Source organism: Anomaloglossus baeobatrachus, chromosome 1 (genome assembly GCF_048569485.1).
Source record: "Anomaloglossus baeobatrachus isolate aAnoBae1 chromosome 1, aAnoBae1.hap1, whole genome shotgun sequence".
Lineage (NCBI taxonomy): Eukaryota > Metazoa > Chordata > Amphibia > Anura > Aromobatidae > Anomaloglossus > Anomaloglossus baeobatrachus.
In genome coordinates this window covers 240266440-240281465 of record NC_134353.1, presented here as the reverse complement: position 1 = coordinate 240281465, position 15026 = coordinate 240266440, and the positions used below count along the sequence as shown (strand labels likewise).

Genomic DNA, 15026 nt, shown 5'->3' with positions numbered 1-15026 from the left:
ATATGGTGGAGGAAGAGGAGGGTTTTAAGTTTTATGCAAATTAAAAGTTCATTTTTACAGTACCAACAAAAGATATGAGATTTTATAAATCTAATGCACACGATTGTTTTTTTTTTTGTTTTTTTCCTGATTGGAATGGAAAACTGATACATGTTTTATAGAAAGCTACATGTGGCTATAGCCTAAGATGTGGAGGAGGCGTTTTTCTTTCTGTTTTTTAATTTGCCTTATATAAAAGTCTTTATACAGGAAAGAATGTTTCCTAACTTTTTTTCCCATAAAATCCATTTTATCTTTGGTTTTGTATGTTTTATTTTCATTCCGTAAAAGTGGTGTAATACTCTGACAACATTGTTCCCAGCAGCAACTTGGAAGTCAGAGATGTATCCAGTCATCTTCCCCATGCTGTTCCCATTCCATTTGAGCGCTGATTTCATTCATTTCAGCAATTTTCCTTACCCCCCTCAGACCTCCTAGGAGTGTCTTCCAGAAAAATGCTCTCGTTTCCCATTGACTCCCATTGTACTCGATACTCGAGTCGAGCACCCGAACAGTCAAATGTGCTTGATTCAAGTAGCGAGCACCCGATGCTTTTAGTGCTTGATCTTCTGTACTCAGAAGGTATTGCTTGGGGTCTCTGAAATGTGTTCTAATGTTCATAATGTTATAATTTCAAATGACAACAATGAAAAACTTCGCTGTTTTAGTTGAAAGGCATTTCCCAGATGAAATTCTATGAGAAATAATTACTATTAATTCTAAATAGAAAATGTCTTTAAGGGGTACTTTAAACGTTGCGACATCGCTAGCATCGGCTAGCGATGTCCAGTGCGATAGCACCCGCCCCCGTCGCACATGCGATATGTGGTGATTGCTGCCGTAGCGAACATTATCGTTACGGCAGCTTCACACGCACATACCTGGTCGGCGACATCGCTGTGACTGCCGAAATATCCCTCCTTCAAGGGGGAGGTGCGTTCGGCGTCACACCGACATCACCGCAATGTCACTAATCGGCCGGCCAATAGAAGCGGAGGGGCGGAGATGAGCGGGACATAACATCCCGCCTACCTTCTCTCTTCCGTATTGCCGTCGGGTCGCAGGTAAGGAGATGTTTGTCGCTCCTGCGGGTTTACACACAGCGATGTGTGGACCTGCAGGAATGACAAACAACATCGTACCTGTGGTCGACCCAACATTATGAAAATGACCGACGCTACACAGAGCACCGATTTTTGACGCATTTGCGATCGTTTATCGTTGCACAAAGGATTTACATATTGTGATGTCGTTACCGGTGCCAGATGTGCGTCACTAACGACGTGACCCCGACGATATTTCAGATGTGATGTCGCAACATGTAAAGTACCCCTAAGACTTTCTGAACACCTTGCTAACTGCAGTGATGAAACAGACTGGCATTGTTCTACTAATTGCAGGCTACAGAGCTATCCTTCCCACTGGAAGAAGTCACTAGCACAGCACTGTTCTCACCCTACAAAGCTGGACCGCAGAGGTAACTTCTCCTAGCAGTTACAACAGCTCAGTAGCTTGCTGTTAGTAGTACTCTACCAGGCTGCAGACCTGTAGTCACCGCCTTTGCCTGGTGCTTATCTACCACAGGCCTCCTGTTACTGATCACCACTGAATACTGTGTTAGTGGATCACAAGGGGAAATTATAGTTCAGAACAGAACTCTGAACTTCAAATAAATGGGGCCTGGCTCCCCCCACAGCTGTAGATTGGACAGACCATGGGGTATGACCATTTCCCAAATGAGCCAATTAAAGCATAGAAAACATGGTAGGATACTGTTGGCATCTCCTATGCCCAATGGCTGCCATATTTGAGGGGTGTATGTGTCATACTCACACACTTTCAAACCTGCAAATAAAATTGGCAGCTCTCCGCAACTGCGGAAAGAAAACAAAACATCTTGAAACACATTTCTTTGTATATTCAAAATAATTGATTAAAATTGAATATATAATCAATAATTATAATTGATAGAAATAAAAATCGAGACACATTCTGTTTAAGGTAATCTGAATGACTTAGCCAGCAGGAATCAAATGACACTCTAAAATGTTGGAATGATTCATGAATAACATATTTTGAAATGCAAACTGGGAACAATGTGTTTTATTAATAACAAAAGCAGATTCATTAAACACACAAAATATAACTAGGGCAGAAATCATACTACAAAGTGTGCTTCTTTATTGTAACGTAAGAGGTGGGATCCAGTTTTGCTGGTGCCATTATGTTTTGACTCCTCTTCCCTGGAAGGTTTTTTTTTTTTTTTTTTTTTTTTTTTTTTTGAAAGCGGAGGTTTACTGTGTATCATCCACATACAGAGCATTGATCACACATTTGTACCCAGCTATCGGGAAGGAGATGTCACTGCGGGGCTTGGCCTTTCTGCAGGAAGGGATTTGTTCTATCACCGGAATGAGACCCCAAAGCCAAGGTGAAGACTAGGGTGACACAGTGCAATCTGGAAGGTTTTTCTCCGCCTTATATAACTTGTTCACACATGTGATATACTCTGTCAGTTTTTTTCTAATATCTCCAAACAAGATGTATTGAATGTTTTGCAAGTTCCTTTGATGGTTTTTGGCTGCTCCAATACCCCATTTTTCTGTATCAGTGTATCTTTTTGAGTTGTCCGAGAGCCACCCCTCACGGCTTACACCCAAACTGATCCACTAAAATGTTAAGTGCTTTCTCTCTATGGCAGGAAGAAGCCCAACACATATTTTCTGTGAAATACTTTTATTACGTTATAATATTTTCTCCTGATGAAATGTGGAAGTTAGAGATGTTTTCTACAATCTGCACCATTACTATAACAACACACTGCCTAATTCAATGAGCTGGTATATTTATAAAATGCTTTTACAAAGTCTATTAATATATTTCTTTCAGTATCACAGCCTATACTTAATAACGTGGTTATGAAAATAAAAAAAATCTGCAGATTAATATCTTCCTGAGCATTTCAATAAAGGGCAAATCAGGCAGTAAGAATAATCAATCACATCTAGCGGCTCATGTTTAGCTACACCTGCGAATCTTTGCTCCAACTTGGACATATTGTCATAGCTCACATTAACCTTCTGACACTGAAGCTATAGCTTGTAGTGCACTCTATCAAATCAACATGGATTTTTAGTCTAAAATCCATGTTATAAAAGGCTCAAACAGTGTTTTTTGCCATCCAGAGGTTGTTTTTATGTGAGCCTATGGTAAAGATGAGTTAATGCTGAAGTGAAAAAGCAGCCCGAGTTCCTAAGGGCAAAAACTGTGCTGACAAGGTATGATAAATGTTCTTCGAACAAGGCTACTACTAACAGCACTTATCATGATGGAAAAAAAAACATTGTTTGCAAAATGGTCCTTGTGATTAAATATATCTTAGTGGAAATGTTGCATTGAAAGATCCGGAAACTAATGTGCTAGTTTACCGTAAGAAGGTTAGCTGAAGTTGTATGTAACATAGGTTATATGCTATGAAATATTCATTTATTAGGTACATTACCCATTGTAGAAATGTTTCTCTAATTCTTAGAAACAAAAACTTTTGTTTTCAAACTAATGAGAATTTGATTGAATTTGATCAGTGAAATCCATAGCTTTAAAGAATTAAAATTAAAATTTAAAGGGGCTTTATAATTTCTATACACAATTTATCGAATAGTGCAAAATTACATGATTTTATAATATACTTTGATTCTTATTAATTCCTAATGATATTATTCGATCTTTGTAATCAAAGAGTACAAGCCTTTATTATTGATATTCAAAATATGATAGTATATCCTGGGATGTCTCAATAAAAGAAAATGGTCTGATAGGTGTTCAACTTATCTAAGAACTTAATTCTTTTTAAATGAGACCAAAAATTAAATTAAACGTGAACAACTTGTTATCAAATCAGTAGGCTTTATGTGCTGAAACTATACATGAGCAAATCTTTTGAAATTCGATTTTACTCTCTTTTTCACAAAAAAAGAATTGTGGGTATTTTGAAATATGGCAAAGACTCCAATTGCCCAGAAAAGACGATAGTCTAAAATCACCTAGAAATGGATTAAACCCTTTTAAAGCTCTTTAACCTCATAACGACGGCCGTATGACTTAAAGCGGCGGCAAAACAGGGTACTTATTCTGTTCCGCCGCTTTAAAGCGGCGGCCCGAAAAAACCCTGTAGCGCCCCCCAGCGACCGGAAATCTCGGGGGTTTCAGCTACCGGGGGTAGCTGAGACCCCCCCAGATTATGAATCGGGGTGTTTTTTCTGGACCCCGTTAATGCGATCGCCGGTATACACCGTATACCGGCGACAACATTAAAAAAAAATAAATGGCCGGTAAAATTGATTTATTTCTCATCTGACGTGATCAAACATGTCAGATGAGAAATAAATATGAGCCCTTAGTGCCCCCAAAGCCCCCGGTACTGGAGAAATCTATCCAACATCCCCCCCCTCCGGAAAATCCAAGATGGCGCCGACGCGCGCTGAAAACTCCCGCCGCCGCCGGCTCTGCATTCATTTCCCTCCGATCTGAAATGATCAAACATTTCAGATCGGAGGGAAATGCCCTCCCCCTGACCCCTCCTCCGGTACACCGGAGATCTCTGGTCCCCGGAGCCCCCTCCGGTTCTCCAGAGCCGCCCCCCCTCCCCCCTCCGGAGCGTGGAAGATGGCGGCGCACAGCGCACAGTAGCGCGCGGCCGCATTCATCCTGCTCTTGGCAGAAAGTTTTCCCCAGGTCCCGCCGTCACCCCCCGTCACCCCCCCAGCCCCCGGTTTTACGTTACCTGGCTGCTGGTGCTCCGCCCCCGCTATCACGCCGCCTCCTTCTTGAAAGCTGGCGGCGCATGCGCAGACAGCGGCTGTCAGCTGGATCCCTGCAAGCAGGGACGCTGACGTCACTGCTGCACAGGCTGCTCCACTGTGGACCGGGGGAGAGTGAGTGCAGTAATCTGCAGCCACACTCCTCACATGGAGAGACTGCTGTTCTAGAAAATGGGGGGTACGTTCTGTGTGCCCCTCATATTCTAGAATGAGGTTACTGCAGGTCACTCTGCCCTAGGTTGGACCGGGGCAGTGTGAGTGCAGTATTCTCAGATTACTGCACCCACACTGCTCATGGAGAGCTTGCTCTTCCAGAAAATGGGGGATACGTTCCCTGAACGTGCCCCCCATATTCTAGAAGGTCCAGAGTCGCCGAGGGACCTCCAAAATGTATTACAGCGACTGAAATTTATTTATTTTCAATAAATTGGTAAAAGAGGAATGTTTTGGGGAGTTTTTTTTTCAAATAAAATTTTTTTTGTCTTTATTTTTTTCTATTACTGACTGGGTTAGTGATGTCGGGTATCTGTTTAGATGCCGTGACATCACTAACCCCAGGGCTTGATGCCAGGTGACATTACAGCTGGTATCAACCCCGTATATTACCCCGTTTGCCACCGCACCAGGGCGCGGGATGAGCTGGAGCGAAGCGCCAGGATTGGCGCATCTAATGGATGCGCCACTTCTGGGGCGGCTGCGGCCTGCTATTTTTAGGCTGGGAAGAGTCCAATAACCTGTCAGCTGTGGTTTGCAGGATACAGCTGTCTGCTTTACCCTAGCTGGCTATCAAAAATAGGGGGGACCCACGTCGTTTATTTTAATTATTAATTTTTTGGGGGGCTAAATACAAGGCTAGGCACCCTTTAGTGCCACATGAAAGGCACTAAAGGGCGCCAGCTTAGAATATGCAGGGGAATGGGACGTTATTTGTTTGACATCTATCCATTCATCCATTGTAGCATTTTAGGCTGTGTGCCCACAATCGGGGTTTGCAGCGTTTTGGGCGCAGAGTGTTTTCCCTGCGTCCATAGCGCTGCGTTGTGCAGTAGAAGCACAGTGGAAGGATTTTTAGAAATCCCGTGCCCACTGTGCTTCTTTTCTCCGCAGCATACACTGACGTGTGGCGCAGCTTCCCGAGCCTCAGCATGTCAATTTATGCTGCGGAGATGAGTGTTCTCTGCAGGTAGCATAGAGCTCCACAGCGGCCTGAACCCAAATCCTGGGCATGGGCAGCTGCGTTCTCCCGTGGACAACACTCACATCTCTGCAGGAAGGCTGACACTGTATACTAGACGCCGAGTCGCTGGATCATGGCCACATAGCCTAAAAGTGAGACATTTGTTGCTACAGCAACATTTTTGTGAAGTGCCTGTGGATTCAAAATGCTTACTATACTCCTGAATAAAATCCAGTTTCCAAAATGGGGTCACTTGTGGGGGGGTTTCTGCTGTATAGGGACCCAAGGGGCCCTGCAAATGTGACACGGTGCCCGCAATTTTTTTCAACTTTTCCAGAATTCAAATGGTGCTCCTTCCATTCCAAGCCCTCCCATTTATCCAAAAAGAGGTTTTTGGCCAGATGTGGGGTATCCCTGTGCTTATAAGACATTGGATAATAACCTGTGGGGTCCACGGTTTGTTGTTGTCTCTTGAAAAAGTAAGAAATTTGATGCTGAAGCAACATTTTTGTGAAAAAAATGAAAATTTTCAATATGGCAAACTAAGCTTATCAAATTCTGTGAAGTACTCTTGGATTCAAACTGCTCAATATACACCTAGATAAAAGCCTTGAGGTGTCTTGTTTCCAGAATGGGGTCATTTGTGGGGGACCTCCACTGTTTAGGCACCTCAGGGGCTCTCCAAATGCAACATGGCGTCCGCTATTGATTCCAGCCAATTTTGCAGTCAAATGGCACTCCTTCCCTTCCGAGCCCTGCCATGCGCCCAAACAGTTGATTTCCACCACATATAAGGTATCGCCAAACTCAGGAGAAATTGCATAATAAATGTTATGCTGATTTTTTTCCTTTTACTCTTGTAAAAAAAAAAAGCTACCTGGTTGAAATAACAATTTTGTGGTAAAATTTTTTTTTTTTTTTTCATGGCTCAACGTTATAAAATTCTGTGAAGCACCTGGGGGTTCAGGGTACTCACCAAAGTTCTAGATAAATTCCTTGAGGGGCCTCGTTTCCAAAATGGGGTCACTTGTGCAGGGTTTCTGCTGTTTAGGTACCTTAGGGGACCTCCAAATGCGACATGGTGCCCACAATCTTTTTCAGCCACATTTCCTTTCCAAAATTCAAATATTGTTCCTTCCGTTCCAAGCCTTCCCATTTGTCCAAACAAAGGTTTCAGACCACATGTGAGGTATCACCGCGCTCATAAAAAAGTGGGTAACAAACCTTGAGGTCAAATTTTTGGTATTACCTCTTAAAAAAGTGAAAAAATGAATGCTAAAGCAACATTTTTGAGAAATTTATTAAAATTTTCAATATGACAACGTAACGATAACAAAATCTGTGAAGTACCTGTGGATCCAAAATGCTCACTATACCCCTAGATAGAAGCCTTGAGGGGTCTAGTTTCCAAAATGGCATCACTTGTGAGGGGTTTCTTCTGTTTAGGTACCTTAGCGGACCTGTAAATGCAACATGGTGCCCGCAATCTATTTCAGCCAAATTTGCTTTCCAAAATTCAAATATTGCTCCTTCTGTTCCGAGCCCTCCCATTTGTCCAAACAGAGGTTTCTGACCACATGTGGGGTATTGGCCCGTTCATAAGAAAGTGGGTAACAAGTTTTGGGGTCCATTTTGTTGTGTTATCTCTTCTAAAGGTGAATAACTTTGGGTTAGAGCAACATTTTTAGGTAAAATTTAATTTTTGCTTTTTTTCATTCCACATTGCTTTTGTTCATGCGAAGCACCTGAAGGGTTAATAAACTTCTTGAATGTGGTTTTGAGTACTTTGGGGGGTGCAGTTTTTAGAATGGTGTCACTTTTGGGTATTTTCTGTCATATAGGCCCCTCAAAGTCACTTCAAATGTGATGTGGTCCCTAAAAAAATGGTTTTGTAAATTTTGATGTAAAAATGAGAAATTGCTGATAAACTTTGAACTCTTCTAACCTCCTAACAAAAAAAAATTTTGTTTCCAAACTTGTGCTGATGTAAAGTAGACATGTGGGAAATGTTATTTATTAACTATTTTGTGTCACAGAAATCTCTGGTTTAACGGTATAAAAATTCAAAAGTTGAAAATTGCTACATTTTCAAACTTTTTGCCAAAATTCAATTTTTTTCATAAATAAACGCAAAAAACATTGTCCTAAATTTGGTACCAACATGAAGTCCAATATGTGACGAAAAAACAATCTCAGAATCACCGGGATCCGTTAAAGCGTTCCAGAGTTATAACCTCATGAAGTGACACTGGTCAGAATTGCAAAATTTGGTCTGGTCATTAAGGTGAAAATTAGCTCCGTCACTAAGGGGTTAATGGTTAATGTTATCAGTGTAAACTCCTGCATCTCTGATTGTTTAGAGTTGCATTAGTACCTGCGACATGGACAGTTTTCACATCTTGAAAGGCGCTGTCAATGCTGAGCATTATATAGAGGTTTTTGAACACGTGCTACCACTCTGGCAACATCTGTTTCAAAGAAGGCCATGTGTACTGTATTTCAGCAAGACAAGGCTAAACCATATATTGCATCAATCGTAGCATGGATGAATAAGGCGCTTCTGCCGAAACGCATCGACTTGTTATACTGTTTCAGCTCGTCTAACATACTGCACCAACCTAATTTCATGAACTATTTGTGAAATAAAAATTCAAGTTTTCATATTACCTGCTGACAGGGCCAAATTAAGGTTGGTGGGGGCTCCTGGGCAGAAAATCTGGTGGGGGTCCCATAACGTTAATATTTTCAGCCATAACAGTAGAGCGCGAACTGTAGCATTTAGATATAAATCCAATGAACATTTATCTTATCCTGTTCTGCCACATTCAGATTTACAGTACTACAGTACAGACACAGTCCAGGATAACTCACAGCCGTCACATATACACAGAAAGTAGAGTTACTCACATATTTTTTATTGATCCCAATGTTAAGGCAGCCAGGGCCGGCTCCAGGTTTTTGTGGCCTCCGGGTGAAAGAGTCTCAGTGGACCCCATCCACACACAGACACGCACATACACATACAGGCATACGTACATATACATATTTGAAGACAAATTCAGAAAAATACATAAAAACAGACAAATATATGCACAGTTGTATACACCGACATACATGCAGACACAGACGCATTAGGGCTCGTGCGCACGTTGTGTAATTCCATGCATTTACGCTGCGTATTGCACTGCAGCATAAATGCAAGTATCCAGCATCTCCTGCACAATCTATAAAGATTGTGCATGAGACGTGCACACGTTGCTTTTATGAACGCAGCGATTTGGGTGCTAAAATGTTGACCCAAATCTGTGCGTTCATGAAATGAGCATGTCAATTATTCTGTGCGCTTTGGATGCAGCTCCCACTATGTCTATGGTGGGGGCAGCAGCCATAGCACATGAAATCGGCTTTTTTTTGTACAGAAAAACTGCATCCATTATGCAGTGTTTCTGCAGCGATTTGACGCGCACATGTGCTGTCAAATCGCTGCAGAATATTCAGCAGGTACTTGCGCATGAGCAATTACAGGTATTAATATGGGGAAGTCGCCAGCAGCCTCACTCACCTCTCCCGCTTATTTCCGTCCACCTCCTCCAGGACATGTAGCTGTGTTTCACGATGGCTGTCACTAACAGACATGACTGCACACTGACAGCACTGCTGTATATACATCATAGGAGGGGCTGGGGGCTACAATATATACATTACAGGAGGGGCAGGGGGCATAGACATTACTGGAGTGGCAAACAGCTCTGGTGGTGTACTCTACTGGGATGGGTGACATAGCGCTCTGGGGGACCCATATAGTTCTGGGGGGGGGGGCCGCACAGACTGCTCTAATTCAGAAAATACACACACACAGTACTGCTTCTTACACACACAGCTCTGACACACACACACACACACACACACACACAGCTCTGACACACACACACAGAGCTCTGACACACACACACAATGCACCCCCGCCACACACAATACAATGCACCCCCCATCACCTTCTACACACACACAATGCACCCCTATCACCCCCTACACACACACAATGCACCCCCAATCACCCCCTACACACACACACACACAAATACAATGCACCCGCATTACTCCCCCCCACACACACACACACACACACAATGCATCCCCCCATCTCCCCCTACACACAATGCACCCATCACCCCCTACACACACAATGCACCCCCCATCACCCCCTACACACACAATGCACCCCCCATCACCTCCTACACACACAATGCACCCCCCATCACCCCCTACACACACACATGCACACACAATGCACTCCCCATCACCTCCTACACACACACACACACACACTGCACCCCCCATCACCCCCTACACACACACACAAAATGCACCTCCCCATCACCCCCTTCACACACACACACACAATGCACTCCCCCATCACCCCCTACACACACACACATGCACACACACAATGCACTCACCCATCACCCCTACACACACAGACACACACACACACAAGGTACCCCCTATCATCTCCTACACACACACACACACACACACAATGCACCTCCCCCATTACCCCCTCCCCACACTCAATACAATGCATCCTCCATTACCCCTCCCCCCACACAATACAATTCACCCCCCATTACCCCTACCCCCACACACAATAAAATGCAACCCTCATCACCCCCTACACACACAAATTACATTGCCCCATCACTACACACTCCTGCCTCCCCCCCTCCCTCGGAATACTTTACTCCCCCCCCTCTGCCTGTCACAAAGCTGTGTTCCACTTCCTTGACATATGTTCCCCGTTATGTATCCTCAGCCCCTCTTCACTCATCAACATTAATTAAACCTGTCTCTTCAGCTCCTTCATGGAGCGATTACCGCTTCCTGATGTCCCCTGTGTGGCTCCCGCAGCATTGTGATGACGTCAGCAAGGTGCTGATCTCATCACGTTGCTGCACGTGGGGGGCGGGGCCCCGTCCCGGCGCGCTGTTCAAATGTATTTACGTCTGAAAGACGTAAATACATCTGAAAAGGAAGAAGGAAGCTGTGGTCACTGGCACCGGCTCCGCTGCGCTCCTCTGCAGTGTGTGCATGCCGGGCACACAGCACACAGCAGAGCCGGCACAGCACAGTGCTGCCTTTTGCTCCTGCTGAAGCTAGTGTGTCCAGCATGTACACACTGCTAAGGAGCGCGGCGGTGACAGCAGATAAAGCGGTCCACTACACCGTTCCCCTGCTTCTAGGGGAGGCAGCTGCCCCCCCCCTGTCCCTCGCTGGGTACACCCATGACAGCTGCAGCACATAGCAGGGAGCTCATTGGCACACCTCTGACTCCGGAAGTACAACCGCTGGTACTTCCGGGGTCAATCAGCGTCCTGTGCCCGCAGTTTGTTTTTGTGTCTTAAAGACGCAGATACAAATAAGTGGCGGTGCGCCGCCCCCCCCCCCCCCTTCCGAAAACACAGCTGATTTATTAGACTGTCTCTACGGAGGGGGAAAGGGTGTGAAGAAAAAAATAATGCTGACAGGTGCCTAGTGGCAAGTATGGCCCTGGTGATGGGGGCCCCCTTAGAAGCTCTTTTGGTGGGGGCCCTGGGGCTGGAGCCCCGCCTGCCCCGCCTATAATCTGGCCCTGCCTGCTGATTGTCCCTGGACACTGCAGAATTTCTTCCTATCAACTTTTTGAAATGGAAGCAGGCAGGTGGCAGATAAAATAAAAACTTAATCCAGAAGATAAAAGACAAAAAAAATCAGTCTCTGCAAATATCAACATTCCTCAGCTCCCACCAGCCCATATCAATGAGTAAAGTCCCTTCATTTCACAATTACCGTATTTTTCATTTTATAAGACACACTGGATTAAAAGATGCATCCCAAATTTAGAGCAGGAAAATAGGGGAAAAAAATGTTAATGTTAAAATGGAGGTCCATCTATAATTCTAGTGTGTCTTATATGAGCTCGCCAGGGGGAACGGCGGTAGTGGAGAGGCTTAGGAGGATCACAGGAAACAGGGTGGGCTTGGTGGATGGGGTGTCGTGGCTCAGGAGGGTCAGTGATACTGTGGGCTCGGGAGTATTGTGGCAGGTGGCAATGATCTGCTGGCATGCTGCGGGTTCCATTGAACTTTCAGCAGTTGACACGATGGACTTCAGGAAAATGGCCGCGGAGGTGGCACATACGCAGATTTAGTTCTGCGGCCATTATCCTGAAGTACATCGTTTCGAGTGCAGATAGTTCAATGGAGTCCGCAGCGCGCCCGCAGATCAATGGCTCCCGCCACCATGATACGCTCGGCCCTCAGTTATCGTCAACCCTCTTTCCTTTGACCCTCCTGAGCTGCTCCACTGCAGTGACACCCCCTCCTCTGAGCCCTCAGTATCGCCGACTCTGCTTCCTTTGACCCCGCTCCACCACCCCTGCACAGTAAGGCACATCTGGATTGTGTGACACACTGCCATTTTTCCCCCATTTTTGAGGGAAAAAAGTGTGTCTCATAATCCGGAAAATACGGTACTTCTTTCTTTTCTAATCTCATCATAAGTTTTACTCTTCTTGAAGACTTTCCACTCAGTAGTCTATCTTGAATCCTTTCAGCGGTCTTTTTGTTGGCTTTTCTTCTATAGTTCCATGTCTGTCAGACAGTAGCTCTAAACTGTCTATTCTAACTGTCAATCCAGTAGCTCTGCCCTTTTATGTTTCAGATCATTCTATGCTTGGTTGTCTGGACATGGTTTTCTTATTATTTATTGGAATTGGCAATGTGAGCAGTCAGACAGAAGACAGCAAAAACAAGCAGGAACACATTTCTATAAGGAGCCAAGAAATATGTGTGAAACAAGCCAGAATAATTGTGTTAAACCTTAGATTCCACAACGCACCCCCTTTTTACCCTTGTGACACCCTTGGCATTTTCTCAAGCAACTTCATAAGGTAGTCACTTGGAATACCTTTCTAAAAGTTTTGAAGGAATTCCCAAAGTTGCTGAGCCCATGTTGTCTGCTTTGTCTCATCTCAAACGATCTCAATTGGGTTGAGGTCAGGTGATTGTGGAGGCTGCATCATCAGATCCATCACTATATCCCTCTAACAAATTTATGCACATAGCCATTGTGCATCAAGAAGTGTGTTTTGGGTCATTGTCCTGTTGCAACACCAATGATGGTTCCAAAACAGTGCTAACCAGATAAAATGGCATGTCATTACAGAATTCTGTTAGGCATGATTTCCACAGATCAAATGACTGACCCATGTGTTACTTTGCCAAACCAAGTCTCATTTTGTTTGCAGTTCTCAGTAGCGTCATCTTTTCAGTCTCCTGTGGACAGTTTATGTAGCAATGTGCCATTTACTTGATTTCTTTACATTGTTTATGAGGGCTTTTAACTGATGTGCTGTCAATTTGCAGATTCTGAGGCAGGTAACTCTAGTAAACCTATCCTCTGGAACAGACAATTCTTGGTCTTCCTTTTCTGGGGTGGACATCATGAGGACTGATTTCATTATTGCAATTGATGGTTGAAATTACTGCACCTGAAGATATATTTAAAGCATAATGTCATTGTAATTTTTATTTTATAAATCAATAGTTCATATGAAAATAAGCAACTTTGTAATATACAATGACCATCAAAATGGCAACAATGTTTAGAACTTTTGATTTCAGGCTTCATACAGTTAGGTCCAGAAATATTTGGACAGTGACACAAGTTTTGTTATTTTAGCTGTTTACAAAAACATGTTCAGAAATACAATTATATATATATATATAATATGGGCTGAAAGTGCACACTCCCAGCTGCAATATGAGAGTTTTCACATCCAAATCGGAGAAAGGGTTTAGGAATCATAGCTCTGTAATGCATAGCCTCCTCTTTTTCAAGGGACCAAAAGTAATTGGACAAGGGACTCTAAGGGCTGCAATTAACTCTGAAGGCGTCTCCCTCGTTAACCTGTAATCAATGAAGTAGTTAAAAGGTCTGGGGTTGATTACAGGTGTGTGGTTTTGCATTTGGAAGCTGTTGCTGTGACCAGACAACATGCGGTCTAAGGAACTCTCAATTGAGGTGAAGCAGAACATCCTGAGGCTGAAAAAAAAGAAAAAATCCATCAGAGAGATAGCAGACATGCTTGGAGTAGCAAAATCAACAGTCGGGTACATTCTGAGAAAATAGGAATTGACTGGTGAGCTTGGGAACTCAAAAAGGCCTGGGCGTCCACGGATGACAACAGTGGTGGATGATCTCCGCATACTTTCTTTGGTGAAGAAGAACCCGTTCACAACATCAACTGAAGTCCAGAACACTCTCAGTGAAGTAGGTGTATCTGTCTCTAAGTCAACAGTAAAGAGAAGACTCCATGAAAGTAAATACAAAGGGTTCACGTCTAGATGCAAACCATTCATCAATTCCAAAAATAGACAGGCCAGAGTTAAATTTGCTGAAAAACACCTCATGAAGCCAGCTCAGTTCTGGAAAAGTATTCTATGGACAGATGAGACAAAGATCAACCTGTACCAGAATGATGGGAAGAAAAAAGTTTGGAGAAGAAAGGGAACGGCACATGATCCAAGGCACACCACATCCTCTGTAAAACATGGTGGAGGCAACGTGATGGCATGGGCATGCATGGCTTTCAATGGCACTGGGTCACTTGTGTTTATTGATGACATAACAGCAGACAAGAGTAGCCGGATGAATTCTGAAGTGTACCGGGATATACTTTCAGCCCGGATTCAGCCAAATGCCGCAAAGTTGATCGGACGGCGCTTCATAGTACAGATGGACAATGACCCCAAGCATACAGCCAAAGCTACCCAGGAGTTCATGAGTGCAAAAAAGTGGAACATTCTGCAATGGCCAAGTCAATCACCAGATCTTAACCCAATTGAGCATGCATTTCACTTGCTCAAATCCAGACTTAAGACGGAAAGACCCACAAACAAGCAAGACCTGAAGGCTGCGGCTGTAAAGGCCTGGCAAAGCATTAAGAAGGA

The 15026-nt window shown here is 43.9% G+C and overlaps 1 non-coding gene across 1 annotated transcript; it reads right to left on the bottom strand.

Moving 5' to 3' along the window:
• Nucleotides 1-2371: 2371 nt before the first annotated feature.
• Nucleotides 2372-2496, bottom strand: LOC142258869 (small nucleolar RNA SNORA35). The gene has a single exon (XR_012727895.1). It is a non-coding gene; the product is annotated as a small nucleolar RNA SNORA35 (small nucleolar RNA).
• Nucleotides 2497-15026: the final 12530 nt, after the last annotated feature.